The following is a 27955-nucleotide window of genomic DNA, read 5'->3' as shown; positions in this document are numbered from 1 at the left end:
CACGAAGGCTATCTGCGCTAGCCGTCCCTAATTTAGCAGTGTAAGACTAGAGGGAAGGCAGCTAGTCATCACCACCCACCGCCATCTCTTGGGCTACTCTTTTACCAACGAATAGTGGGATTGACCGTCACATTATAACGCCTCCACGGCTGAAAGGGCGAGCATGTTTGGTGTGACGGGGATTCAAACCCGCGACCCTCAGATTGCGAGTCGAGCACCTTGACCACCTGGCCATGCCGGGCCCTATGTGTATATTGTTTACAGATATTATGTATTTATGGGTATAACGGATATGTGCAAAAGCGTAATAAATGATTATTTTTTCTTGTTGTAACAACTGTTTTTTTTTTTTTTGTGTGTGTGTGTCAAACTTGTAAGAAACATTTCTTGGGATATTCTAATTAAAAGTATTTATATATTTAACCCTTACCGTGAGTGCAGACATTATGTAACGCCCAATCTCGTTTACAAATCACTATATCGAAGAATAAATATAATTTTTAATCATATGAGATAATTATTCATTATAAGACAGTGTTAGTTCAGATTTACTAGATAGTTTTTTTTAGCTATTCTTATAATATTTACCGGTCAGTCTTACTTAGCATTAACTACCAAGTTAACTTTTTTGAACAGCTTTCTTGTACATCTTACTAACCACTCATTAGAATCGGTTGGAAATAACAAAATTATATCCGAATGCAATAAAGGTGAAAGGTATCATTTAGAGTTATCTGTCCACTTCGATAATTGGTTGCATGACTTTGAATTTGTGTTTACTTCTCTACACTTATCTATGGGAGGAACAACCCTAAATGCTGGGTCAGAATTTAGACCGCGTGTTTTCTCTATAGAACGTACGTTGACAATGACTCTACCATCCCGAGAAACAATCTTAATTATATAGTTATTTGACGCTTTCTGTCTGACTTCGATAAATAACAATAATAGACAATAAATAATGCTTTACAACAATGTACAGCTATCTCTACCTGTCATTTACCATAGACTCTTTCTTGATATATATGTATCACTATTTAGCCTTGGCGCAAGGTGTTTGTTCATAATGTCGCCTTTAACCAATCTAATAACAGTAATAGAACATAGGAAGCACGTGTGGTATTCACATAATGAACAGACTCTAAAGACTGGTAACGAAACTTCTTTATTTCCTTCTTAAGCCTGAGATTTTTCTCTGTAAAATTATAACTAATTACTGCTCTTGACTTGAGCCACTCAATCATCAGTAAAACCGAACTACAATGGAACTAGCTCCTAACGAAAAGTTAACTTTATAGTGCTGTAAACTTTGTGATATATCAGCGTTCTTTTATTTCTGGAGTGTGCCTACTAAAATTAATTACATTTTGTAATTTAAAATCTACAAGATGAGAAATCATGGCTAATAAGATGCCCAAGCATCTAAAACTAAAACAATTATTTCAGCCCAAACGTGTTTTTATTTCATATTTCTTACATCTCTGAATGCGTTAGTACTTGTGCATTATTTCATTTTTAAGATTAATGTTTTTGTATGTTCTTATTTTTGTTTCAATGGACAGCTGACATCGTTAAAGCCATATATCACAGCTATAAAAATATCTACATTATCGATGAATTTCTAATTACAAAATTATCTCCATTGAAGAAGTACGTGTTGATTTTTGAGCTTTAATTTTTGTTAAGTAATAATATTTTGTGTTCTCGCACCAGTATATGACATCTGGAAACTATATTGTATTAGCTTGAATGTGCCACCTGTTGATAATGTTTCGAATACCAGCCTATAAAACGTCTATATCATCACGAATAAGAGGCAGGTATGTTAGAACTTTCTTAAAAATGAAGAAAACAAACCTAAGTATTCACCAAATTTGCATCCTTACGCTACTCAACTAAAGAGAAGAAATGACTATGAGGAACAAGTAGTATGTAAAGATAGTCTCGGAAACAAACTATGTTACTTAAACGTAAAAATCACTGAATTATAACCCCATCACATTAGAAGACGGTGGTTGACCACAGAAAGCTACTGACCCAACTTCTAAGAAGATAAGAAACCTATTACTCGAAAAATACAGTTTCCCGAACGAGGGCATTTGTGGATGAAGTTCCGAACATTTTATTGAGTTTTATTGATAACAATAATTACATATATCGTAATTAAACCAACGTAATATTAAACACAATTTGACATGAGTTACTACTTCCCCAAATATATGTGAAGAACAGGAAAATGAAAATGGGATCAAGAACAGGAAAATGAAAATGAGATCAAGGACATGAAAGAAAGCGAGATCAAGGACATGAAAAAAAAGCAAGATCAAGGACAGAATAATGAAAGTGGAATCGAGGACAGGAAAATGAAAGCAAGATAAAGGACAGGAAAATAAAAGTAAGATGAAGTACAGGAAAATGAGAATGAGATCAAGGACATGAAAGAAAGCGAGATCAAGGACATGAAAAAAAAGCAAGATCAAGTACATGAAAAGAAAGCAAGATCAAGGACATGAAAGAAAGCGAGATCAAGGACATGAAAAGAAAGCAAGATCAAGTACATGAAAAGAAAGCAAGATCAAGGACATGAAAAGAAAGCGAGATCAAGGACATGAAAAGAAAGCAAGATCAAGGACATGAAAAGAAAGAAAGATCAAGGATACGAAAAGAAAGCAAGATAAAGGACAGAAGAATGAAAGTGGAATCGAGGACAGGAAAATGAAAGTAAGATGAAAATCCATGTGAAATCAAGGACAGGAAAACAGAAGTGGGATCGAGGACAGGAAAATGAAAATGAGGTCAAGGAAAGAAAAATGAAAGTGAGATCTACCACTTATATTAAAGTTATTATTTTTTATTTATTGTTATTCACAAATTAACACAAGTCATAATAATAAGGCACTTAATGTTATATATGTCTGCTAGTGGCCTGTTTCTCTATAACAGCAACATGACAGGACTTTACAACATAGGATGAATCTTGACCAGTTTACAGGACAAACACCAAAACAGTTTTGACCAAAAACTAAGTTCATGATAGGATTTTACAACATAAGATGAATCTTGACCAATTTACAGTACAAACACCAAAACAGTTTTGACCAAGAACTAATTTCATGATAAGACTTCACAGCAGAGGATGAATCTTTGTCAGTTACAGCACAAACACCAAAACAATTCTCACTAAGAACTAATTTCATGATAAGACTTCACAGCAGAGGATGAATCTTGACCAGTTTACAGTGCAAACATCAAAACAGTTTTGACAAAGAACTAATTTCATGATAGAACTTCACAGCATAGGATGAATCTTGACCAGTTTACAGTACAAACACCAAAACAGTTTTGACCAAGAACTAATTTCATCATAAGACTTCACAGCAGACCAGTTTACAGTGCAAACATCAAAACAGTTTTGACCAAGAACTAATTTCATGATAAGACTTCACAGCAGAGGATGAATCTTTGTCAGTTACAGCACAAACACCAAAACAATTCTCACTAAGAACTAATTTCATTGCAGGACTTTACAGCATAAGCTGAATTCTGACCAATTTATAGTACGAACAACAAAAATTTCTGACCAAGAACTAACTTTTTTTAGAGCGAAAGATTAATCTTAACTTGTTTACAATATAAACGCTAAGACAATGTTAACCAAGAATTAATTTGGCTTGAAACCATATTCAATCTTAACTTACCAGTCTCTTTCTTCAAAAGTTGAAATCACGGTTTCCATCATCTCTATCTCTGCTTATGTTCAGCACGACAAACGTCACAAGTACTGGTTGCACACAGAAATAGACACATCTACACTAACCATTACCATCAGTAACCATCAAAAAGCAGATTTCAGCCAAGTTTACAGCTCAGTACATCCTCCTCATCACGTAGAGCTTTGAAACAAACACACGTAACTTACCAACTACGCACTGGTAACCCGTCAATCAAGCACAGATGGGGTAACCCATGCCAAAACATTACTCTATCGCTCTCAAACAAAGACAGATTCGATTTATAAACAATGAAGCGCTACTTTTGTTTGTTTGTTCGTAGTTAAGTGCAAAGCAACACAGTGGGCTATTGGAACCAGGTTTTTAGTGTTATAACTGCTGAGCCACTGGGGGCAAAAGCGTTCAGGCATAACACTTACACATTACACTATCAAGAACGCATAATAAATAATATTATATATTATATATTCTCATCACAGTACTATGACTATAAATAACTTAAAGCAGCGAATGCAGGACAAATAATCTATTGTGTACCTTCCTTGCAAAATTAACCAGACTGATAAATTTACTGGAAAAGGTGTTATTAGGTGTTTCCGTGTCAAGAAATACGGACCGATAATCTAACTGTTTGTGGTACATTTTAATTGTCTCACAGACTGTGTAAAATGAAACGTTTTAATTAAACCTAGTATGTGTGAAAATTAACAGCATAGTAAGGTTTTATCCCTCTGAAGTCCCCATTAATGTCATCCACGTCACTTTCTGGCTCCAACAAATCTTTTACAAGCCGTGAACTATTAATTAAACAGACACTCTGAAATGACCTCATAGACTCGTGTGGCCTGGTGGTTAGCGTACCGGCCTGGGTATCGGAAGGTTCACCTCCAGATACCCCGCTGTGGAGAATAATAACAGTGGTACTCAATTGTGCTATCCTGCAGACGCTGTTGACCGATTGTTTTTCCTCTGGTCAGCAGTTCTGTCTCTGACATGGCCGTTTAGCCCATGTAGTGCACAAAGTGCTGTTCAGGCTGAAAATACCAAATAGCATCAATATATGATAAGCATTTAGTATGTATAATACACGAGAAAATAATAAAACGTTGGTACATGCGTTATTTTTAGTAATGTAATAAATGATGTTATCTTTTCTAGCTACCAAATCATCTTAGCGGTTATAAAATCGGAATTTCAAGGTTTTATCATTGTCTTTCGGTAACTTTATAACTAACTTTATTCAAACTACGTTTTTACCCAAGATATTAGTTGCATTATTTATTTATTTTATATTAAACTAAGTCACGTGTTTAGGCGTAACTCCGAGTTTTATCTCCCTCATTTTGAGAACAAAATTGCTTTCTAAATTCGGCAAACTTTCTTTTTCGAAATGCCATGAGCACGTTGCCAGATAAAAATCAAAGTTAAGTAAAAATCCATCACTGTTCCTTACTTCTTTTGACTAGAACATTTCAGGATCTTATGCTCATGCGCGGACTTAAGCACATGATTAAAATATCTGTTCTCCAGTTTGAGTGAGCTCGTGAAGCTAAGCCCTGAACTCCGCCCTGAGGCGTATTGTAATACAAGAGACATATCGATCTAACGACGTACGACAAGTAACTCGCAAATGAATAAGAAATTCTTATAAATCTCGAATGTGTCGCGTATAGAAAGCTATAAATATACAACCTTAAAACATTCAAGTATTTCGCAAGACACATAAAATATTGCTGAATTGGAAATGTAGAGCATTTATAAAATTTTGTTTGAAAACATGAGCGAACGGTGTTTGGAAAAAGTAGATTTATATGATCTATTGAAACCAAAGAGCATTTTGATGAACAATATTTTACTGTAATTTATATGAAGTTTAGTTTGTTTGTAATTAAGCACAAAGCTACACAATGGGCTATTTGTGCTCTGCCCACCACGGGTATCGAAACCTGGATTCTAGCGTTGTAACTTCGTAGACATACCGCTGTGCCACTGAGGAGCATGAAGTTTAGTATTTATTCCTTATAGCCAAGGGCGCCCGCAGAAAAAAATTAGGGGCGGGGGATTCAAGTAACTCAAGTTTGAAAAAATTATGAAATCGAAATACAAATACCTCATGATTTTTCCAATAACATAGAATACATAATTTTACATATCTAGTCATTTTTTTCTTTTAGAAAATCCAGGGGGGGGCAGTGACCCCCTTGTCACTTCCTTTGGGCGCCCATGCTTATATCGATTAAATATCATATCTCTATGGTACTCTCTAAGACTATCTTCTAGTACTATCTATGTTAGGATGGAGATAACGTTAGCAAATAACACTGTATGCAATTCGAAGTGGAGAAAAAATTAATATATAATTTAAAAATGTAGGCAAAACAACGTTTACATTACACAATAAAATTTTAACAAAAATTTAAAATGACTCGGTTTCGGTAGCTTCCGCCACCATGGTCAGGAGTAAAAATCTACTCGAACTATTGTGTAATGTAAATGTTGTTTTGCCTATATTTTTTAATAAAGTTTATTGCACAATGTTGCCCTATTTATATTTTAATGAATATATAACTTTTTTTGTAAAAAACACACAAAGAAAAACGAATGGTGTAACATATTCTGATGTATTATTACACCTATTATCCTTAAGGTATTAGGTATCACCATTTTAGACGTTATACACTATTAGGCTAATATTTAAATAGTACATTGTATTCTGTTTAAGGCTTTCTATGGTGTAACCTAACGACCATGGGGAGATAGGTTTTGAGTGATGACTCAAACAACAGTTTAAGAGTGTAGTTAAGTTCTATCATATACTCTCTTCGCTGGACACTCATAATGGGCCAATGAATATGATGCAATAAGAATATTATTGGTCTCACAGTTCTGGATAGTACAAAACACGTAGCATAAAGAAACCCAAGTCATGTTAAAAAACACAATGAAACCCTGACGACAGAGAGTATTTTTTAGACTTTTTAAAAATGTTGTCAACAAAACCTACTATACGACCTCTAGGCTAAGCAGTACCGTTTTATCCAATGTGCCAAAGTCGCAGTTGCCCACTGCGTGATGTGGATATAATAATAATAAATAATGAAATATAAAGTGTATAATGAAATAATAATAAACCAGTTTTTTAATACATATTTTTTCCTATTTTCATTTCTTTCATTCTTTTTATCACTAATAAATTTCATTTGTCAAATTGTGTGTTATTCTATTAAAACCAAGGGGAGGGCCACTAGTATATGCTTCACCTAGGGTACACCAGTGCCTGAACCCAGCACTAAGGCTAAGACTACGTTATAGGTGATGGATGTTCATAAAAGTTTGGGTACATTCTGCAAGAACCATTGTTCAACAAAGCAACACTTTGGTATAATCTGTACGAAGCATTGTTCAACAAAGCAACACTTTGGTACATTCTGGAAGCAGTGTTGTATAATAAGCCAACACTTTAACTTCTATAAGTGCTCTTATTTAAGATTAACATTTAACAGCTATATCTGAACGCGTCCCAAATATTACGTACTCAACACCTTAGTAAACCATTTAGGCCTGGTGGTTAGGACGCTCGACTCGCAACCTGGGGGTCGTGGGTTTAAGTTCCCGTCACCGAACATGCTATCAGAACCAGCCACCCGAGTGTAAAAGATTATTGGTTACTACAAAATACCCAAACGGCTAATCCTAAATCTAGATGGCATTAAGGTCGAATGAAGAAGAAAATTTTAGTAAACAATTTAGAATGATTATGTGCCAAAACAAAACTGAGACTGGTATATATATATTTCAAAACCCATTCTTTAATACAAGTCACCAAATGGTGGTCGAGATATAAACTTTATAAGAACATAACGGTTTCAAACTGTTATTGATAACAGCCAGTTATATTATCAGAAGCTCAAAAACTGATTTGTTCTCAATTTTGGTGTCATCTGTTAAGTGTATTTGTTGCAATAATGTAAGCTTTGTTGTTGTTGTTTGATTTGCGATAATGCATGTAATTTCCTTTCTGACATATATTTAAATTTCGTTTATTTATTGTTTTGTTTGTTTGTTGTTAAGTACAAAGCTACACAATGGGATTCTGTGCAATGCCCACCACAGACGTACCTTCACACTTACCGCTATGTCCTTGGGGAGCTTTCTCTTTTTTACTAAAAATAGTGAATATTGCAAATAATGCTAAGATTTTACAGCATAATCCACTGGTTAGCGTGGGCTGCAGGCTCTGTGAGATTGGATAGTTGAAAGTTCGCGTCTCGATGCCTCTGAACACACTCTGCACTCTCAGCTGTGGATATGTGACAGTCAGTTTCGTTATTCTACTCTAGTCGGACAATTTCCTTGTGGCAGCAGGTGTCACTGCCTTCGCTGTGGTGAGTAGTTCAAAGTTAGGAATACCTGTACCTGAAAACTAGGGGGTCTCTAAGTTGGACATATAACCCATAAGCTCACAAGGTGTCGTGAAGGTTAAAATACTAATTGCAGAATAACAGTATTAAAAAAGAAAACGTTGGTCATATGAGACCAGAGCCACGAGGGTTGTCGTTGGAAAAATGGAATAAACCTTAAACGTTTATAAATTAGAGGTAATATGGCTGCGAAAAAAAACAACACAGAAACAAGCATAAGTTAGGCACGCCTAACCTCTCCAGCCTTAATTATTGATTAATTATTATCAATAAATGTTTTTTGGTTTTATGTGATATAATTCAATACGGTTGTCATAGATACAAAAATATAGTTTATAATCCAGCTTATCTACATCACTTAACCTTAATGAGTCGCAAACAGTTTGTATCGATGTAAATATTGTTGTCGTTTCATGTTTCAGTTAAATGTGTCGTGCTACAGCGGTTGTTATAGGTCTGTAGTCCACAATATTGGCTAATATGGGCCTCCATTTATATATATCCCTTAATGTTCCACATCAGCTGTTATGGATTTTTATTCATGCCCCTTTTAACTAACCGAACGTTGTGCGTATTTTTCTCGGTGTTAGTTATTCGTCTGTCCACGTGCCTAATTATTTGAGGTCTGTTCACGCTCATTGAAAGTGTCAATAAAATGATTATAATCGACTCAGCACCATCTGTTGGCAGGTTAACCAACACGCTCAATTATCACTTCATATTATATGTGTGTAACGCTAATGATCGTTACACGAGTATAGGGATATTTCCCGTGAGGATTCGCTATTAGTAGTACTACGGCGCACCTCCATTTCATCGAGCGCGCGAGAAAGAGACATCCCTGTGGACAGAATTGGCGCGTGACAGCTCGGGCATTGTTAACTATAGCATTTGAGCGATATCAGGTTGTAACTGTCCAAAGACTCTAGAGTTTCGAATAATTGCATCTACAAACAGAACAGCACAAAAATGGGGAAGTGCTAAGGATTAACAAGTCAGCTAATCTCGCTTATCATATAGGTGGCGTGTCGCATCGACAAATATAAAACAATTAGTAGACAGACCATTGACAAGCGTGGTGGCATTACAGACAGGCGTAGGAATCGAATGGACAGAACAGAAATATTGAAAATAAGCTCGTTTTAGGAGTTTCTTTCCGATAACTTATTCAGTTTTAAGCAATTGAGATGAGCTGTAATTAACAGTTGTAAATACTGTTCAAGTCAAAGTACTGAAATGTGGCTTAAAACAGGAAGAATTGAGAAAAACGTAAACTATTTAAAATCTTACAAATATTTCGTTTATTACTACCGTGGTTTGAAATATGTATGAAACGTACAGTTGTCTTTCTTTTGTAACTATGGAGTTTCACCAAATGCTAAAGATTTCAAGTATTAATTATACAAATAGGAAGAAAACAACAAATTTTCAAAAACCGAACAATCCATCCATCGAAATGCTGATAAGGGTCACTAGAGGTCGCTACAGGTGTTATTCAAATTAACTAAGTTCAGTTGGCTGATTTATTTGTGTTTTTTGTTTGTTGTTGTTGTTATTGTTTATTTATTTATTATTAAACATAAAACTACACTGTTTGTGCTCTTCCCACCACGGGTATTAAAATCCGAGTTTTAGTGTTATAAACCCTCATATTTGTAGTTCAGCCACTGGATGGAATGGGTTTGTTGAATTAGGAAATATTTTACTGCATCTTATTAAAGCTAAGATTTTTGTGCGACGTTTGGAATTAAGTTATTTGTACGTTGTAAAATGACAAACTTTATATAGAACACAAACAAAATGAAGATTAACCCAAATTTTTGTTGTTGTACGAGATGATTACTGCACAAGGTTACTTTCAGTGGAAAATCGACATTAATTACGGTAGTTGTTACGCTCTAGAAGTTTTTTTGTCACAGGTCAAACCACAGTCTCTTCTCCCTCCAATTATGGAATCCTGTCGCAGCACATTTATTAGTGCATAGCCCAAGAAAATTAGTTCTTTCTTCAAATAATACAAGCAAATGGGAAGTAATTTACTATAAACTTTTATCAAAATCATGTGTATTTCTGTTTACTATTATTATATTTTCCTTCTTTGGTTAAAACAAAACATTACTTTCGCGTGCTCTTTAGTTGGTGTGATAACTACATGTAAATACAAATCGTTAATCTATCCTAAATTACCTTTGGGATTTCTTTTCAAATACAAAAATGGGTAATTATGATGCGTTTTAAATATGACGTAACATAAAAAACAACCATTTGAATAATTTATTGAATTAAAGTTTACAGCTGTCAAGTGTTTCAGGAGAACCTCTATCATTTCCTTCACATGTTTAACATGAGGTTTTGTTAAACTTAGCTCCTGAAATCTGAAACACTCTCTTTTTCTCACAACAAGCGTTTTTGTTGCAGTATGCAGATCCTTTTAAGACTTAAAGTATAAGTTATTTGTAAAACAAAACAGTTAAGTTATGAACATTGTATTATTCATTGATCTACTTCCTGAGGGTATTAAGGATCACATCAATAGGTACATGTTTTTGTCTCCACAAGCAAAGAAAGTTGTTATAAATCATAACTAAAGTGATAACGCCTTCTATACAACAATAACAATTATATAAACATTTTTTTTTCCAAAATAGAATGCCCGAAAGGCATTCTTAAAACCCCTTATAAATTACACAATTATTAAATTTTAGAAAGAAGAATAAATCTTATAGAAGGAAACCACATTTAGGTTGAAAAGAAGAAATAAATCAATTCAATAATCATAACAAATAATAACGAGTGATTTGATCAAACGATTAAACTCGATTATATTTCTTAACTGAAAATGAAGTAAGCAATTGAAGTAAGTTATTTTTTCCAATACTTTTTATGCTATGATTACACAAACAAACAAAAAACACACGGCAAAACAACAAAAGAAATATAAACAGTTTACGTGCATGAGATCAAAATCAACTGGGTTTAGTACATCAGTTAGAATATATATTCAGATAGATTGTACTAATGCTACTAAACCAATAAAACCCCTTAATAATAGTTTTAACTAGTTCGGATGTAATCAATTGGACGAGAGTCAAACTGTAAAATAAACTGGAATAAGTAGAGTTCAGCTGATTTAAATCATTTCAGATTACAAACTAGGAATGTCACAAATCATTAACTAGACCTTCGTTGTCAGGTCTTTATGAGTGTCACAAGTTTAGTTGTCGTTGCTGCGTAAGAAATAGGCTGGATCCACTTCTAGGTGTATTGTATATCAGTTAAACTCAACATACGTATAGACACTAGAACGGGTTTAAATATCTAATAAGTTTTGATTAGAGAAACAACTAGTTTATAATCGCTTTTAACTTAGGGATAATCACGGATTCGCAAGTCTTAGAAATACAAAGCTGATCAACCTGGACTAAACAACTCTTAGAAATACAAAGCTAATCAACCAGGACTAAACAAGTCTTAGAAATGCAAAAATAATCAACCTAGACTAAACAAGTCTTAGAAATAGTAAGCAAATCAACCTGGACTAAACAAGTTTTACAAATACAAAGCTAATGAACCTGGACTAAACAAGTCTTAGAAATACCATAATTATCAACCTGGACTAGAAAAGTCTTAGAAATAAAAACTAATCAAACTGGTTTAAACAAGTCTTAGAAATACAAAGCTAATCAACCTGGACTAAACAAGTATTAGAAATATAATACTAATCATCCTCGACTAACCGAGTATTAGAAATACAAAGCTAATCAAGCTGGACTAAACAAGGCTTAGAAATACAAAGCAAATCAAACTGGACTAGAAAAGTCTTAGAAATACAAAACTAATCAATCTGGACTAAACTGATCTTAGAAATACAAAACTAATCAAACTGGACTAAACAAGCATTAGAAATATAATACTAATCAACCTTGACTAGACAAGTCTTAGATGTACAAACTAATCAACCTGGACTAATAAAGCCTTAGAAATACAAAGCTAATCAACCTGGACTAAACAAGGCTTAGAAATACAAAACTAATCAATCTGCACTAAACAAGACTTAGAAATACAAAGTTAATCAACCTGGACTAGACAAGTCTAAGAAATACAAAATTAATGAACCTGCACTAAACAAGTTTTACAAATACAAAGTTAATCAACCTGGTCTAGACAGGTCTTAGGAATACAAAACTAATCAACCTGGACTAGAAAAGTCTTAGATATACAAAACTAATCAATCTGGACTAAACTGATCTTAGAAATACAAAACTAATCAACCTGGACTAAACAAGCATTAGAAATATAATACTAATCAACCTCGACTAGACAAGTCTTAGATGTACAAACTAATCAACCTGGACTAATAAAGCCTTAGAAATACAAAGCTAATCAACCTGGACTAAACAAGGCTTAGAAATACAAAACTAATCAATCTGCACTAAACAAGACTTAGAAATACAAAGTTAATCAACCTGGACTAGACAAGTCTAAGAAATACAAAATTAATGAACCTGCACTAAACAAGTATTAGTAATACAAAACTGATCAACCTGGACTAAACACGTTTTAGAAATACAGAACTAATCAACCTGGACTAAACAAGTCTTAGAAATATAAAACTAATCAACCTGGACTAGAAAAGTCTTAGAAATACAAAACTAATCAATCTGGACTAAACTGATCATAGAAATACAAAACTAATCAACCTTGACTAAACAAGTATTAGAAATATAATACTAATCATCCTCGACTAACCGAGTATTAGAAATACAAAGCTAATCAACCTGGACTAAACAAGGCTTAGAAATACAAAGCAAATCAAACTGGACTAGACATGTCTTAGATGTACAAAACTAATCAATCTGGACTAGATAAGTCTTAGATGTACAAAATAATCAACCTGGACAAATAAAGCCTTAGAAATACAAAGCTAACAAACCTGGACTAAAGAAGGCTTAGAAATATCAAACTAATCAACCTGTACTAAACAAGTTTTACAAATACCAAGTTAATCAATCTGGATTAGACAAGTCTTAGAAATACAAAACTAACCAACCTGCACTAAACAAGTATTAGAAATACAATACTAATCAATCTGGACGAAACAAGTATTAGAAATATAATACTAATCAACCTGGACTAAACAAGTTTTAGAAATACAATACTAATCAACCTGAACTTAATAAGTCTTAGAAATACAAAACTAATCATCTTGGACTAAACAAGTCTTAGAAATACAAAACTGATCAACCTGGACTAAACACGTCTTAGAAATACAAAACTAATCAACCTGGACTAAACAAGTCTTAGAAATACAAAGCTAATCAACCTGGACTAAACGGTTGATTAGTGTGATATTTCTAACACTCGTTTAGTCGAGGTTGATTAGTATTATATTTCTAATGCTTGTTTAGTCCAGGTTCATTAGTTTTGTATTTCTAAGATCAGTTTAGTCCAGATTGATTACTTTTGTATTTCTAAGACTTTTCTAGTCCAGGTTTATTAGTTTGTATTTCTACGACTTACTTGTTTAGTCCAGGTTGATTAGTTTTGTATTTCTAAGCCTTGTTTAGTCCAGGTTGATTAGCTTTGTATTTCTAAGGCTTTATTAGTCCAGGTTGATTAGTTTGTACATCTAATACTTGTCTATTCCAGGTTGATTAGTTTTGTACATCTAAGACTTGTCTAGTCCAGTTTGATTTGCTTTGTATTTCTAAGACTTGTTTAGTACATTTAGAAATACAAAGCTAATCAACCTGGACTGAACAAGTCGTAGAAATACAAACTAATGAACCTGGACTAAACAAGTCTTAGAAATGCAAAACTAATCAACCTGCACTAAACAAGTTTTACAAATACGAAGTTAAGCAACCCTGATTAGACAAGTCTTAGAAATACAAAACTAATCAACCTGGACTAGACAAGTCTTAGAAATACAAAGCCAATCAAACTGGACTAAACAAGTATTAGAAATATAATACTAATCAGCCTGGACAAAACAAGTCTTAGAAATACAATACTAACCAACCTGGACTAAACAAGTCTTAGAAATACAACACTAATCAACCTGGACTAATCAAGTCTTAGAAATACAAAACTAATCAACCTGGACTAAACAAGTCTTAGAAATACAATTCTAATTACCTGGACTAAACTTAATCCCCATACTGGTAATTCATTCCATTTCTTTTTGTATTTCCATAAACTTTTGAGAATCCGAGTTTAAATTATGTAGTTATTTCTACCTCTAGAACGAGAAGATACTACTGTGTAAATAAGCAAAAGAAAATTTCGTTGAAACAGGAAATTTTATACGACTCCTTGCATTTTCTCGCTATTTGTCGACTATTTGTAAACTATAGGAACATGTCTGTTACTCACTTGAAATGTGGGTTTGCGCCTCATCTCAGGCTATGATGACACAAGATTTGTCTGAATTTGAAACATTTCAGCAAGAAAAACAATAACAATAACGAATAACTCCTCTTGCAACGATGTTGCGATATTTACAGCAGTGTTTGCAACGATGTTGTGATACATTTATATTTACAGCAGTGTTTGCAACGATGTTGTGATATTTACAGCAGTGTTTCAACTAAGTGGGACCAACCGTGAAACGCTATTCCCAATGTTAAAATAAATATCAATTTCACCCCTACCCTATTGTTAACAACATCATAAGCATGGGGGAACGTTTCGAGAGAGAGAATCTACTGACTGACTTAGCCCCTGTGGAGTCACGCGTGTTGGGTTACAGTCGTACTGATCTTCCTGTGTCAAATATTACCTCCACCAATCATATTTAAAGTTTGCTCTTAATGTTTGTTTTATAGAAAGTTATTATGAAATATTAAGTTTGTGTAATTAGCGGCTGATAATTGAGGTAATTAAAACCGATTTATTTATATGATAGTACCAGTAGAGTGTTACACTTCTTTCATTATAATAATGGAGTTCCCCTTGTTAAGTAATCGTAATTGGAACTCTGATTGAAGTGGTTACACAGAAAACAGTTGATATTGTAATACAGTAAAAATATTTTGTTTATAATATACAAACAACGCTGCAATTCTGTGTGGTTTTGCCATAAACTATATCTTCTTATAATTTTAAACTAAATATGTTTCTACATGTTGTATATTAGCTTTAGTTTAAGGTTGGAACAGAAGACCTGTTATTGATGTATCACCTCTCTACACGTGGTCAGCCTAGACTATCCCGGATTTCTCACTGGTCTGTTGGGCCTTGGTGACTACCAAATTGGTTTATGAGGTTACGATCCGACAAATTCGGTTTTTCCAACCAGTTTTGTCTGCTTACAATCAGTTAATCAGAATAGTCTGCCCTTTCATAAAAACTTATTCACCTCATCTTCAAAATGACCATCATGGCTTGAACTTTCATCTTTCTTTTTCTTTTATTTTACATAATATTTTTCTTCTTCTCTGTTTAAGACTGGCCTTGTTGAATCGTTTAAGTTTATTTGAGTTCAAATGTCAATTCTCTTTAGTTTCAGGTCATTTATCTAGTTTTTTTTTAATTCTATTTAAAGAGACGCTCTTTCGAACTATTTTTTTGTTTTTATTTTCCTAGACAGCAATACACTGTACCACTGTTACATCCAACTACTTTATAAAGGTTTCGCTTGAGGGGATATGTGCTTCTGTTGACTATCACCACACAATGAATGTTGAATTTTGTGTCATTATGATTATACAGAGGTTGAGTACGTTTTATTCAAGTGATTTTGGAGCCTCATCACATCGTAACAGCCAATAACGCCACGTCCGATCATGCTTTGTCTGATGACTGTGCATATTGACAATAAAGCTGCATCGTAGATTCCATTGCAAAAGGCAGGCTCCATAATAAGGCTGTAATATTCAAAATTCTCAATTAGCCACTTCGTGTACGAGAACAACGTCCGTTTCCACAGAAATCCACAGACGCTGCGTCTGCCGACTTGACCAGTACGTTTTCGTGCATAAATTCCTGTTTCATTCTCCAGCTTCTTGAGGTATGCGATGGTTGAACTCATACGTCGTGAAACTTGTCCATGTGTAATGTGGGCGGCTTTCTCCACTGAACTTTTGTTCGTGGGTCCTCACATATTATAAAACACACTACAAAAGATAGCCCAGTCTCGTAAATTCTAAATCCCCAATCTGCATACATCTCTATGAGCTGAGTCTATGAATATTTTGCCTAATTACGCAAATCTTAGTTCAACAAGAGAAATAAATATTACAATGTTAGCAGTCCAAACATTCATTATAACTCCATTCGTTACAGTTAGGGAGAAAGTAGTGGACCAACCTTATTTTTAAGGATCTTATTAGTATACATAATATCTCCTCTCCTGCTCATAAACATGCTCAACCTTATTTTTTTCTCTCTCACTATTTATATATACAATGTAGACGAATCTGTTCTTACAGCTATAAGGTAAGTCCCCCGGTAGGACAGTAGTAAGTCTACGGACTTACAACGCTAGATATGGGGTTTGATTCCCCGCGATGGACACAGCAAATAGCCTAATGTGGCTTTACTATAAAACAAACCATGAGATAGAGAAAACAGGTAAACTTATTTATCTTAAAATCATTTTAATCGTCAGCGGTGTTGAAGATAAAAGCTAAAATTAGTTGTTTATCAGACTAGCCATTAATTGTTCTACACACACAAATATACATATAATGTGGAAGACAGAACTTATTTGATGGGAAAATAGCTCAGGAAAACAGTATGGAATGAGGTGTTGCGTGTTAACACTGTGACAACATCATTGTGTATTTGAAACTGAACTACACGGTCTTACCCTCTGAAACCTTTATTAATGGGCATCATACACCAAAAGTTTTAAAAAATGTAGATAATAACAAACTAAATATTTTAAACCAAATATTACCAGAATCGCGCCACAACAACAGAAATTATAGACATAAATGGATATGAGGTAAACATCCTAAAATTAATATGAAATGGTGGTAAACGCTCAACAGTTGTGTCCAAAATGCTGCCCAAACGTGACAAATGTCAGCATTGGTTTAGTTTCCTAATGTGCCTGCACTGCGTAAATGAGTCTGTATTATGCAGCTGCTGAGACACATTTCCTACCATCTGATGCGAACGATAACGTTTATCTGTGAACCAACCGTCCGGTATACATAACAATCTTACAGTAACTTGAACATTCCAGTGACATTATCCATACATTATAACCATGTTAAATTGTTTTTCAATTAGTACTGTGCCATTATTTACATAATTTGGAAGCAGATACAGCATAATGCTTGTATGATACTTTGTGTAATAGTTGAATACTTTTTTGCCATTTTGGACTCTTCAAAGGTGTAATGGCTTGCCGGACTTGTGTAGCAACCATTGCTGTGGTCGGATTTCAATCTTCTGTATAGCATAGCTCCATATACATGGAAAGGGTGGGTTAATACCTATAACTGTTGTTTTTGAGAACGGATTGTAAACATTTCTGGTTTGAGATGTTTCATTTCTTAGTGTCTACAGCTTTTCTATTCATGAGTTTTGGTGTATGATACATATTAATAACATTTCTGAAGGATATAACCATGAAGATAACCTGGTATGATCTCAATGATACTGTGCTCTCATCATATCATTCCAAACTACTAACAGTTATTTTTCCCCTCACCATTTATGAATTATTTGCCTGTCTATAGATTGCTGAAAGCCTGGTGGTTAAGGCATTCGACTAGCAATCTACGGGTTGTGAGTTCGAATCCCGTCACCGAACATGCTCGCTCTTTCTGCCGTGGAGGTGTTATAATGTGACGATCAATTTTTCGTTGATAAAAGAGTAGTCCAAGAGTCGGAAGGGTGGTGGTATTAACTAACTGCTTTTCCTCTAGTCTAGAACTTTTAAACGGTTAGCGCAGATAGCCCTAGTAGCTTTGCGCGAAATTCAACAAACAAATAAACAATTAATTTATCAATCACCCATTGTATAACCTGTGTAGGTTTAGCTGGCCTAAAGAGTCTGGTCCATCTTCCTGATTGTTAAATAAGTAAAAATAGTGACTGCGACAAGAAACTTTCAACTAAATTATTAGCTTTTAGCATAAATCTGAAGCATTCTTATGAAACAAATTTGAAAAATGAAAAGCGGTGACAAAAATCTGCATTTTCATCTGATAACTGCAATAAAACCTATTTAAAACTAATGTTGTGCATGGATGGTCATTTAGATAATTTATACACAGAGATGTAGGAGGGGATCACCAAAGTTTAAATGACCAAACGAAGCGAGGGAATGTGCGCCACAGGCGTACTCATTTCGGCCGGGATACAGAGCTCGCCTTATGGCTCTGGAAGCTCTTGGAATCTGTATTAAATTTGATAATTTGATGCATTATACTGCTTGTGGTGCCTTTTTACTGGGACAGACTGAAACGTGGAGAGGAGGAGGCCTCTTCCTACGCCACTGATATATCTAACGATATATTTAGCTTAATATTGTACATACCAACGTTTGTTATTTACTCTTTGAATATGTAAACTTCTAATCTTTTTGTAACTAATCTTAATTACACTAGCGTTTCTCAAAATTATTTTTTAACGTTCAAAAATGAAGCTTCTTTCTATCTTTCATAGAAACCTCGAAGAATAACCTTTGAACTCGACATATCTGATTTTTGGTATCAATACGCTTCTACGTTGTTGTCATTTTACATGTAGTAATTATTGATGTTTGCACAATCTAAGTTGTCAGGAAATCATGTTAACCAAATTTTAGCTGTGTTTTAAAAACGGGCCTCGAACCTACGCAGCAGTGCCTACCAGGATTTCATTAGATCAGCAGAGGCGTAATGTAGCATTTATGAAATATCACATAGCATTGTATTTAGTGTAATGTTAATTTATATAGGAAAATTACAAACAGTAATTAGCGTGATTAATTACAATATATATGGTATTTTTTGTAAGTCATATATCATTAGGGTTCCAGTAACCAATGAAATCATAGACGCACGTGCAATTTATTGTAGAAATAGTTTAGAAAAATGTGAAAGAAAAGTTGATGGGATCCATTTGTAGTTCTGTCGTTTATAATGAAAATGTAATCACGAGGTTTGTATTTAAATTGTAACCATGGAGCTTATAATAAAAAATATAACCACGTCATAAGTAAAATGTAATCACGAGGTTTATAATAGAAATGTAATCATGTAATATAAAATTTTAACTTCAACTTTTCTGTTTGTTAAATCAGAACATTTACTTATTTAACAATAAACCATCTAAAAGTAATTTTATCACAGAGCAGTAATTTAATGTAAGTTATAACGTCTTTTCTCACATTGTTCGTCAAAGTTATGTTTCTTAGAGTACCCAACAGGTTACGCTGGAAAGACGATGCCCAGGGACTGTGAAAAATCGATGGAGTTAGGATAAGAAGATATATTAAAACGTTTGGTTATAGTGCTCGTTGATTTTGACATCTGAATACCATTTTAAAACTTATAATTGGAAGATTGCTCTCGAACTTCGTTTTAAAGTTATAAGTAGAATATATTTTTGAAAGTTGAGTATACTAATATAATAAATTATAAGACAGGTTGTAATTCAAAATGTAGCCTTTTACGCTATTACGATATTTTTCTTAGCCATTAAAATCACTGCTTTCAGAGTGGCAAAGCAAATATAAAAATAGAAGAGAATGGTGGATAAGACCTTGAGACTGATTTTCAAAAGTAAGTATGAAAAACTTTGGATAATGAACAAAAGCCTTTGTGGTGGGTCATAATACGCTATATGAGTATGTATATTTCTTAACTAGCACGCAGACTAAAATCTGTCTACTTGCTTTTCTGTCTGCCTGAGAGCACCTGCATAGGCAAAAGTATTGTTATGACAGCGGAAGTCACGTGACGCTAGTAACACGTCATGAGCTTCTAGAAAATTCATGTCCCTTCGTGAAGCTTCGAGTGTTTACTAGATATACGGTATTCTTGTATATAAGACCGCCAAGAAGTGACGGCAATAATGTAATTGAATTGCAGACAGAGATAGAGACGACAATTGAGTCAAGCGCGTGAATCATTCGTTCGTTGTGAATTATAGCGTTTGTTTAAGTTATAGCGTGACTGTGGAAATTAAGTGTATTGCAAAGTTGTATTGAGAAATAATAAACTAGTTTTCTTTAAGAAAGGACTTGTATCGCTAAAGTTTCTTCGGAAAGAATTTTTACTGAAAATTAATTAACGACCAGAGACGTAACAGTATTAATAACCACAAACACAAGTTATTGGAATGAACAGAACTAGGAGAGAGAGCAAGATGCAGCGTTTCTTGCAAACATAAAAATAAATAAATAAACTAGCACGAATGACATATAGTGTAATTGACACAATATGGCACTAAAAACATACTAACCAGTCACGTTTATAAACAAATCTAGACACAAAAACAATGTTTATGGATTAGCGCTAGGATCTTTAAGCCCTCATCTCCCCCCAGTGGTTCAGCGGTAAGATAGCGGTAAGTTTGTAATTTGTTCTTATCAGAGACTCTTTCGGTACTGCTAGTACACGCGATATCAGATAAAACTTAGAAATTTCAGTCATTGATATATATTATATACCTCGCAAGAATGGTCTATTATATCAAAATATATGCGAGTATACATACACGTATATATTACACACATGCAGATGCATGTTCATAAAGGTAGTGCAAAAGTTATGTTACTTTTAACGTGTAAAAGGACGAGAATTTAGCACAGCAGTTATGTTACTTTTAACGTGTAAAAGGAAGAGAATGTAACACAACAGTTATGTTACATTTAACGTGTAAAAGGAAGATAATGTAACACAGCAGATATGTTATTTTTAACAAGTAAAAGGAAGAAAGTGTAACTCAACAGTTGTTATCTTTAAAATGTAAAAGGAAAATATAATAACACAAAAGTTATGTTACTTTTAACATGTAAGAAAAGAAAATGTAACACAATAGTTATGTTACTTTTAACATGTAGACAAAAGAAAATGTAATAAAGTTATGTTACTTTTAACATATAAAAGGAAGAGAACGTAACACAACTGTTATGTTACTTTTAACTTGTAAAAGGAAGAAAGCATAACACAACAGTTATGTTACTTTTAACTCGTAAAATGAAGAGAGTGTAACACAACAGTTATGTTACTTTTAACTCGTAAAAGGAAGAGAATGTAACACAACAGTTATGTTACTTTTAACAGCATCATCTTACCTTGGATGGAATAAGGACAAATTGAGAAACGAGGCAATAAATATAAAACATCTCACATAAAGATCATGAAAATAAAACTAGGATATAAAATACAATATGGTAAAATGTACTCATTTAAGGGAAGCTATCTGCCGGAGAAATTTTATGCTCACCTTCATTCATGAAAATTTTAATATGTGAGTATATAGAAATAGTGAAAAGTGGATTTCCTAAGAATGTGAAGCGAAGGGATTTTCAGCTTCAAAACATATTAGGTTTACTAAGACAGAAGTCTACCTTTGCATAATTGTTTTTCTTATTTTTCCCCACAGTGAAATAACAGGCCTTTGAAATATATAATTGTAATCATTGTTCTTTACCAAACGAAACAACAACAGTAAATACCGTCTCGTAAAATGTCTAGCATTTTTCAATTTCAAGTTTATTTCTTGTTTGTCACAAAACAGTAGATAACTATCTCGTAAAAAAGTCTAATATTTCCCAACATGAAATAACTGTTCCCTGTCACAAAATGTAAAAACTGTCTTCCAAAGTGATATAATCTTTCTTAGGTTTTCCTCTCTGTCACATCTTCGCTTACGAGTACTGACAGTAAGTGATTTTCTTAATATGATACACAGGAACATTCAAACAGAAATGACATTAATCTCACTAAACTCTAAGATTAACGTATGAGGTTGCATTACATTGAAATTGCACCTTCTGTTATAAAAAGCCAGGTCAGAATCTCTTAAGGTTCACGTATAGCCGTTCCTAATTTTGAACTACTGATCAAAGAAAAGGTAGTCACCTAGCAGTTCCAGACAAAGATTGATTTGCTTTTGTCATGCTCGCGCAGACCTTGGACCCTTTGATTCGCGGCTCGACATGCTAACCACTAGCCACACCCTTCTTGTGAGGATAAATGGAGTTAACATATAACTCATATACATATGATCAAAGATTATGTTAAGCGTTTTATATAAAATAATATATAATTTAATAACTTTTTATTAACTAACAGATTTTATTATTTTATTTTCGTTAATTGAAAATACTTTGTTTGTTTTATTTTAGAGCAAATCCAAATTGGGTTATCTGCTGTGTCCACCACGTGGAATCGAACCTTGCATTTTAGTGTTGTAAATCCGTAAGCTTACCGCTGTCCCACCAAGATACAATAACATATATATATATATATATATGATGACTTTTTTATCGCAAATAAATTAATTTTATCTTTTTTTCTCCAATTTGTCTTACAGGTTCAGTAACTTCAAAATTGTAACGAGTAAAAAGTTTATGCTTCTTTAAAATTGCTATCCAGTGGCACAGCGGTATGTCTGCGGACTTACAACGCTAGAGTCCGGGTTTCGATACCCGTGGTGGGCAGAGCACAGATAGCCCATTGTGCAGCTTTGTGCTTAACTTCAAACAAACAAACAATCTTTAAAACTTTGAAAGAATCACAAACGTTTTAAAAACTCAAAAAGTGAGCAAAAAAAGCAACCATTATTTGACTGTTACTGTTATAACGCACTCACATTTCTAAAGTACAGAGTTTGATTTTTGTTTTAGCGGTAACAGAACGTGAACGAAGGAATCACATCTCCACAATCTGGTAAACTAACCACTGGGCTGACAAAACTAAATGAATGCGAGTTACTTATGTAAATGGCTTGATATACTGTGACCGACTTTAAAACACGATCATGATCTGAGGCTGTAGCTACACCACTAGTTAAAGAGGTGTAATTGAAAGGCGGTTTTCAGTTGTGAAAGCGTTCAATGAAGTGTCATATTCATCCTATTTGATTACTTCCAGGTGTATCAGGAAGATGAAAAGAGAACAGGATAGGTTTCCAAAGAAAATAAAAAAATATTATAACATGATTATATATAAGGGAAAATAAATAACTCTAAGAAAAACGTAAACGACCTCACATGTCATTACGCAACAGCTCGTGCAATGCACTAACCCTAACTGATAATTGAGCGATACAGAGTGTTGTGTTACAGAACATATTTTCTTAGTAATGTATCATGTCAAAAAGTAAATCCCACAGTCCGGCAGACAGACTTTATTTGAACATATGAACATAACAATAATAGATTACTAAACTGTGTAAATGTTAGATCAACACGAGCAAGTTAATATTATAACGACACACAAATAAAGTGTAAAGGTGAGGTGAAAACGTGCAAGTAATTATAATAACGATAGAGAAAACAACTGTGCATATGTGCGGTGAACACAAGCATGTTCATATGATAATGATAGACAGAACAACCGTGTAACTGTGGGGTGAACATGAGCATGTTTATATGATACTGATAGACAGAACAACCGTATAAATGCGTATTGAACACAAGTATGTTCATATGATAATGATAGAAAGAACAACCGTGTAAATGTAATCTCCTGAAGTGTTCAGGGAAGTTCTTTAAAATGGACAATTCCAATGTTCGTATTGGGCAGGATTCGATCCTAGGTCTTAGTGGAAATCTAATGTGCTATCCATTCGTCTGGGGTTTGAGTCTTCCCCTGGTTAGAGCATGAATCAACTAACCTGAACCATAGGTGATTTGCAGCTTTCCCTTGTTTCAGATACGTGACTGATTATTACGCTGTCAAAGTATGGGAAGGTCTAGTTAATCCTGCTGTTAATTCAAACTTGTTTCGAATTACAAGGTCAATATGTGGAATACATTCTGTAAAATCCGTTGAAGTGCCTATGGTTCCAGACATTTCGGACATCCTGTTGTTGAATGTTTTCAAGTGGTGGGACATCCAGGTTTTGTTCACTTCTAGGCTAGATTGACTGAGCGTGTTATCAATTAGGTGGATTTTGTAAGTTTCTTTTATCTTTCTTCTTCTCATGTGTGGTTCATACCCTATTACATCAATATTATCCCAGTTTCTTGTATGGTCTTCTCTGGTATGAACTATTTCAGACAGACTGCAATTCCTGGATATTACATTTTTCGGTCTGTATTTTTCTCAGTTATATCAGGGGGTATTGTAAATGTTTTTTTTGTGGTTTGGTGCATACAAGTTGTGATCTCACACTGTGTTGTGACTTCTGAGTACTGCCATAACTCTATATTATTTACATACTTGTATGTTCTCAGAGAGACCTGTGACGTAGGGAAATATGGTTGTGTGTCTGTAGTTTGTCTTCCTATTTATTCTTGGTATTTGTCATCTTTTTGTTTCTTCTTTATAAAGTGTTTCCATTGACCAAGCAGTGGAGACCGCTCATGACAGAGGCAGATGGCGAGGTCTCGTTGACCAATGTTCCCAATGGAACGGGAGGAACTAAGACTAAGATTGTTAAGAAGATTATAGTGATGTGATTTTCTGGTATTATACTTAACTTTGTTTTTCAATATTACAAATCCTGTTCATTCATAAAACTAGTCAGTCCATGTCTTCTCTTTTTACACTGTTTGGTAGTTTTATTTATAGGCGAACAAACTCCTATTCCTTGACTTAGCGGTTACCAAGTCATAAATTACAAGAGGTTACAGAAATCAGACAGATACGAGTAAGTATGAATCACACCTAACTGATAATACACTCGGTCGACCTAGCATATAAATCGGCAGAAGCTGGACATCCCTCTTGAAAACATTAAAATAGTCGATTCAAGTCATAAACGGATGAGGCTTCAAGCCCCAGATGAGCGTAAAACGCATTAGACTTCCACAAAGAATACCCAGGATCGAACCCTAGTCACTGATGAAATAGAAATGGTCCTTTTCAGAACTTTACTGAACACTTCAGATTAGCAGCTGAAACTTACGATGTAAAATTAGTTAGTAGTTATAAAAAAAAAGTTATTTATTAACAATTAGATTCGAGTGATCGTATCGGCTAGAACTATGACAAACAATAATGTTGACCTTTACTGTAACGATAGTTTTGGAATGCTTTAATCACAAACCGTGTCAATAAACTCATTTAAAAAATTAGTAGAAATTCATAAAGCTATTGAACAGACATACAGTGCCCTCGGTTCGACAGAAATCTAACAAGAGTTAATATACAATAATTATACGCACCTAAATATAGTAAAATACTATTAAAACCAAATTCTAAACGTAATCAAATACTTTCCAGATTTTCGCTTAGTGCCTATAAAAATGAGCTCCATGCCACACCCCTTTCCAAGAAAGGATGTTTGTAAAGCGACATGGTTAACTGATATAATGTCAAAGGTCCCAACATTACAATGTTTGTATATTTTGTAGCAAAGCTACATTGGGCTATCAGCTGTGCCCATCTCGAGGAATCGAGCCATGGATTCTAGCATAGACTTAACACTGTCTCACCGGGAGACACATAACAATGTTTCCCAAAGAAGAAAAAAAAAGCCGTACATTAGAGAGTTTAGGACAGCAACGGGCTTAGAAATCACACCCCAGTCTAGTCCAAATCAGTGGTCTCATCCGCAAAGTGCAAGCTATGATTATGAAAGAGAATCCTCCAATCCCTCGAAGCCAATGCGATGACGCTGCAACAACATTCCTGGTACTGTAAACAAGGTAGTAATGAAGAATTTGAGAAAGACGAAAGCTTAAGTGCTATACGTTCACAGGATTCTAATCATTCTACAAAATTAGCAGCTGTTTTCATGAGTAAGATGGCTACAGAAACTGGAACCGCAGCAATACCATTTGTTTACATTCCTGCCAAGTCTTCCGATGCAGCTCTCATGAACTTTTCGTGCCTTCGTTTCTGCTTAAACATGGTCTTAGAAGCTAACGCCTACGTACAATGGAGGATCTGTAAAAAGTTTGACAAGATGTGTAGTCTAAGATTACTCACACTATCCCTTGTAAAAGAAAGATTTTTGTTTGTTTTTCGGACGTAATTAGATACATAAATTATAAAAATAAAAGAAATATTTTTGTTGTTTTTCGGATGTAATTAGATACGTAGGTCATAACAATAAAAGGTTATTATATTATATTATTATAATAATAAAAAAACCTTTTGGTTGTTTTTCGGATGTAATTAAATACATAGGTTATAATAGTAAATAACAGATTTTTGTTGTTTTTCGGATGTAATTACATACATAGATTATACCAATAAAAGAAACATTTTTGTTGTTTTTCGGATGTAATTACATACATAGATTATACCAATAAAAGAAACATTTTTGTTGTTTTTCGGATGTAATTAGATACATAGATTGTGACAATAAAAGAAACATTTTTGTTGTTTTTCGGATGTATTTAGATACATAGATTATAACAATAAAAAAATATTTTTTCTTTGTTTTTCGGATGTAATTACATACATAGATTATAACAGTGAAAAAATTTGTTTTTTTTTTCGGATTCAATTGGAGACATAGATTATAACAATAAAAGCAAGACTTTTGTTTGTTTTTTGGATGTAAATAGATGCATAGATTATAACAGAAAAATGTTTTTAGTTGTTTTTCGGATGGCATTAGATACATAGATTATAACAATAAAAGAAACATTTTTGTTGTTTTTCGGATGTAATTACATACATAGATTATACCAATAAAAGAAACATTTTTGTTGTTTTTCGGATGTATTTAGATACATAGATTATATCAATAAAAGAAAGTTTTTTGTTGTTTTTCGGATGTAATTAGATACATAAATCATACTAATAAAAGAAATGATCTGAAAAACAATAAAAATTTCTTTCATTGATATAATCTATGTATCTACTTACGGTTTTCGTTGTTTTTCAGACGTAAGTAGATACATAGATTATATCAATGAAAGAAAGTTTTTGTTGTTTTTCGGATGTAATTAGATACATAAATTATAACTATAAAGGAAATATTGAAAGAAAGAATGATGGATACAAATAATTATGGATGCACATTAATAAAAAATATAATAAATCGTTTAATTTTACATTATTGTACTACTGGCTCTCCTAATCTCTCCTGGGGAGGCGTTCCATACACTTTGGAAAACATTGGTTCATGCTAAAGTAAAATGTGTTTATCGAAAACATTATCCAATAATAACTAAATGAGAAACATCCTCCAAAACAGACAGCCTTGATCGAAACTAAAAACTATATAACTTTTTAAACAGAAAGTTAGCAAGCTGATATGTGTAAGTTCCTTACAAATTTTTTGCATAGCTTTGCAAATTAACCATAAAAATTAAAAAGGCTATGTCCACACAACTTAAAAAAATATTGTATCTTATGCCCATACCAAGTCAATGATATATTTGATATTGTAAATAGCAAAAACCCAGTTTAAACTAAATATAAGTGGTTGTACAATGTCCAGTATTTTATCTACTGTTTATATGTATTAGATGCTCAGAAAATAGTGTCTTCAACTTGATTTCGGACCGGGTTTGGCCTCGAGGCAAATGTGCCGAGCTGCGTACCTGAAGGTCCAAGTTTCGAGCTGTGCTAAGCAAATACTCTTAGCTATGAAGGCGTTAGGTAAGAGTGAAAATCAATCTTGTTATATAGTTAAGAGTAGACACATAGGCAGCGGGTACTACCTGTTCTTTCTTTAGTCACCAGTAATTTCTCATTTAAGAACGGCTACGTCTCTTCTTACCTGTTG

At 33.8% G+C, this 27955-nt stretch overlaps 1 protein-coding gene and 1 long non-coding RNA gene across 2 annotated transcripts in view; both read right to left on the bottom strand.

The window, feature by feature from the left end:
* Positions 1 to 27955, bottom strand: part of LOC106460785 (transcription factor AP-2-epsilon-like) — a 188709-nt gene that overhangs the window by 144104 nt on the left and 16650 nt on the right. The gene's annotated exons all lie outside the window — the stretch shown is intronic.
* Positions 24621 to 27955, bottom strand: part of LOC111086084 — a 15074-nt gene continuing 11739 nt past the window's right edge. Inside the window, exons 2-3 of the long non-coding RNA XR_002610841.1 lie at positions 27424 to 27426; positions 24621 to 24696 (exon numbers count right to left, since the gene is read on the bottom strand). This is a non-coding gene — a long non-coding RNA (uncharacterized LOC111086084). The remainder of the gene's footprint in view (positions 24697 to 27423; positions 27427 to 27955) is intronic.

Source organism: Limulus polyphemus, unplaced genomic scaffold (assembly GCF_000517525.1).
Source record: "Limulus polyphemus unplaced genomic scaffold, Limulus_polyphemus-2.1.2 Scaffold836, whole genome shotgun sequence".
NCBI lineage: Eukaryota > Metazoa > Arthropoda > Merostomata > Xiphosura > Limulidae > Limulus > Limulus polyphemus.
The sequence above is the reverse complement of the archived record's forward strand: the minus strand, read 5'-3'. Positions and strand labels throughout refer to the sequence as shown.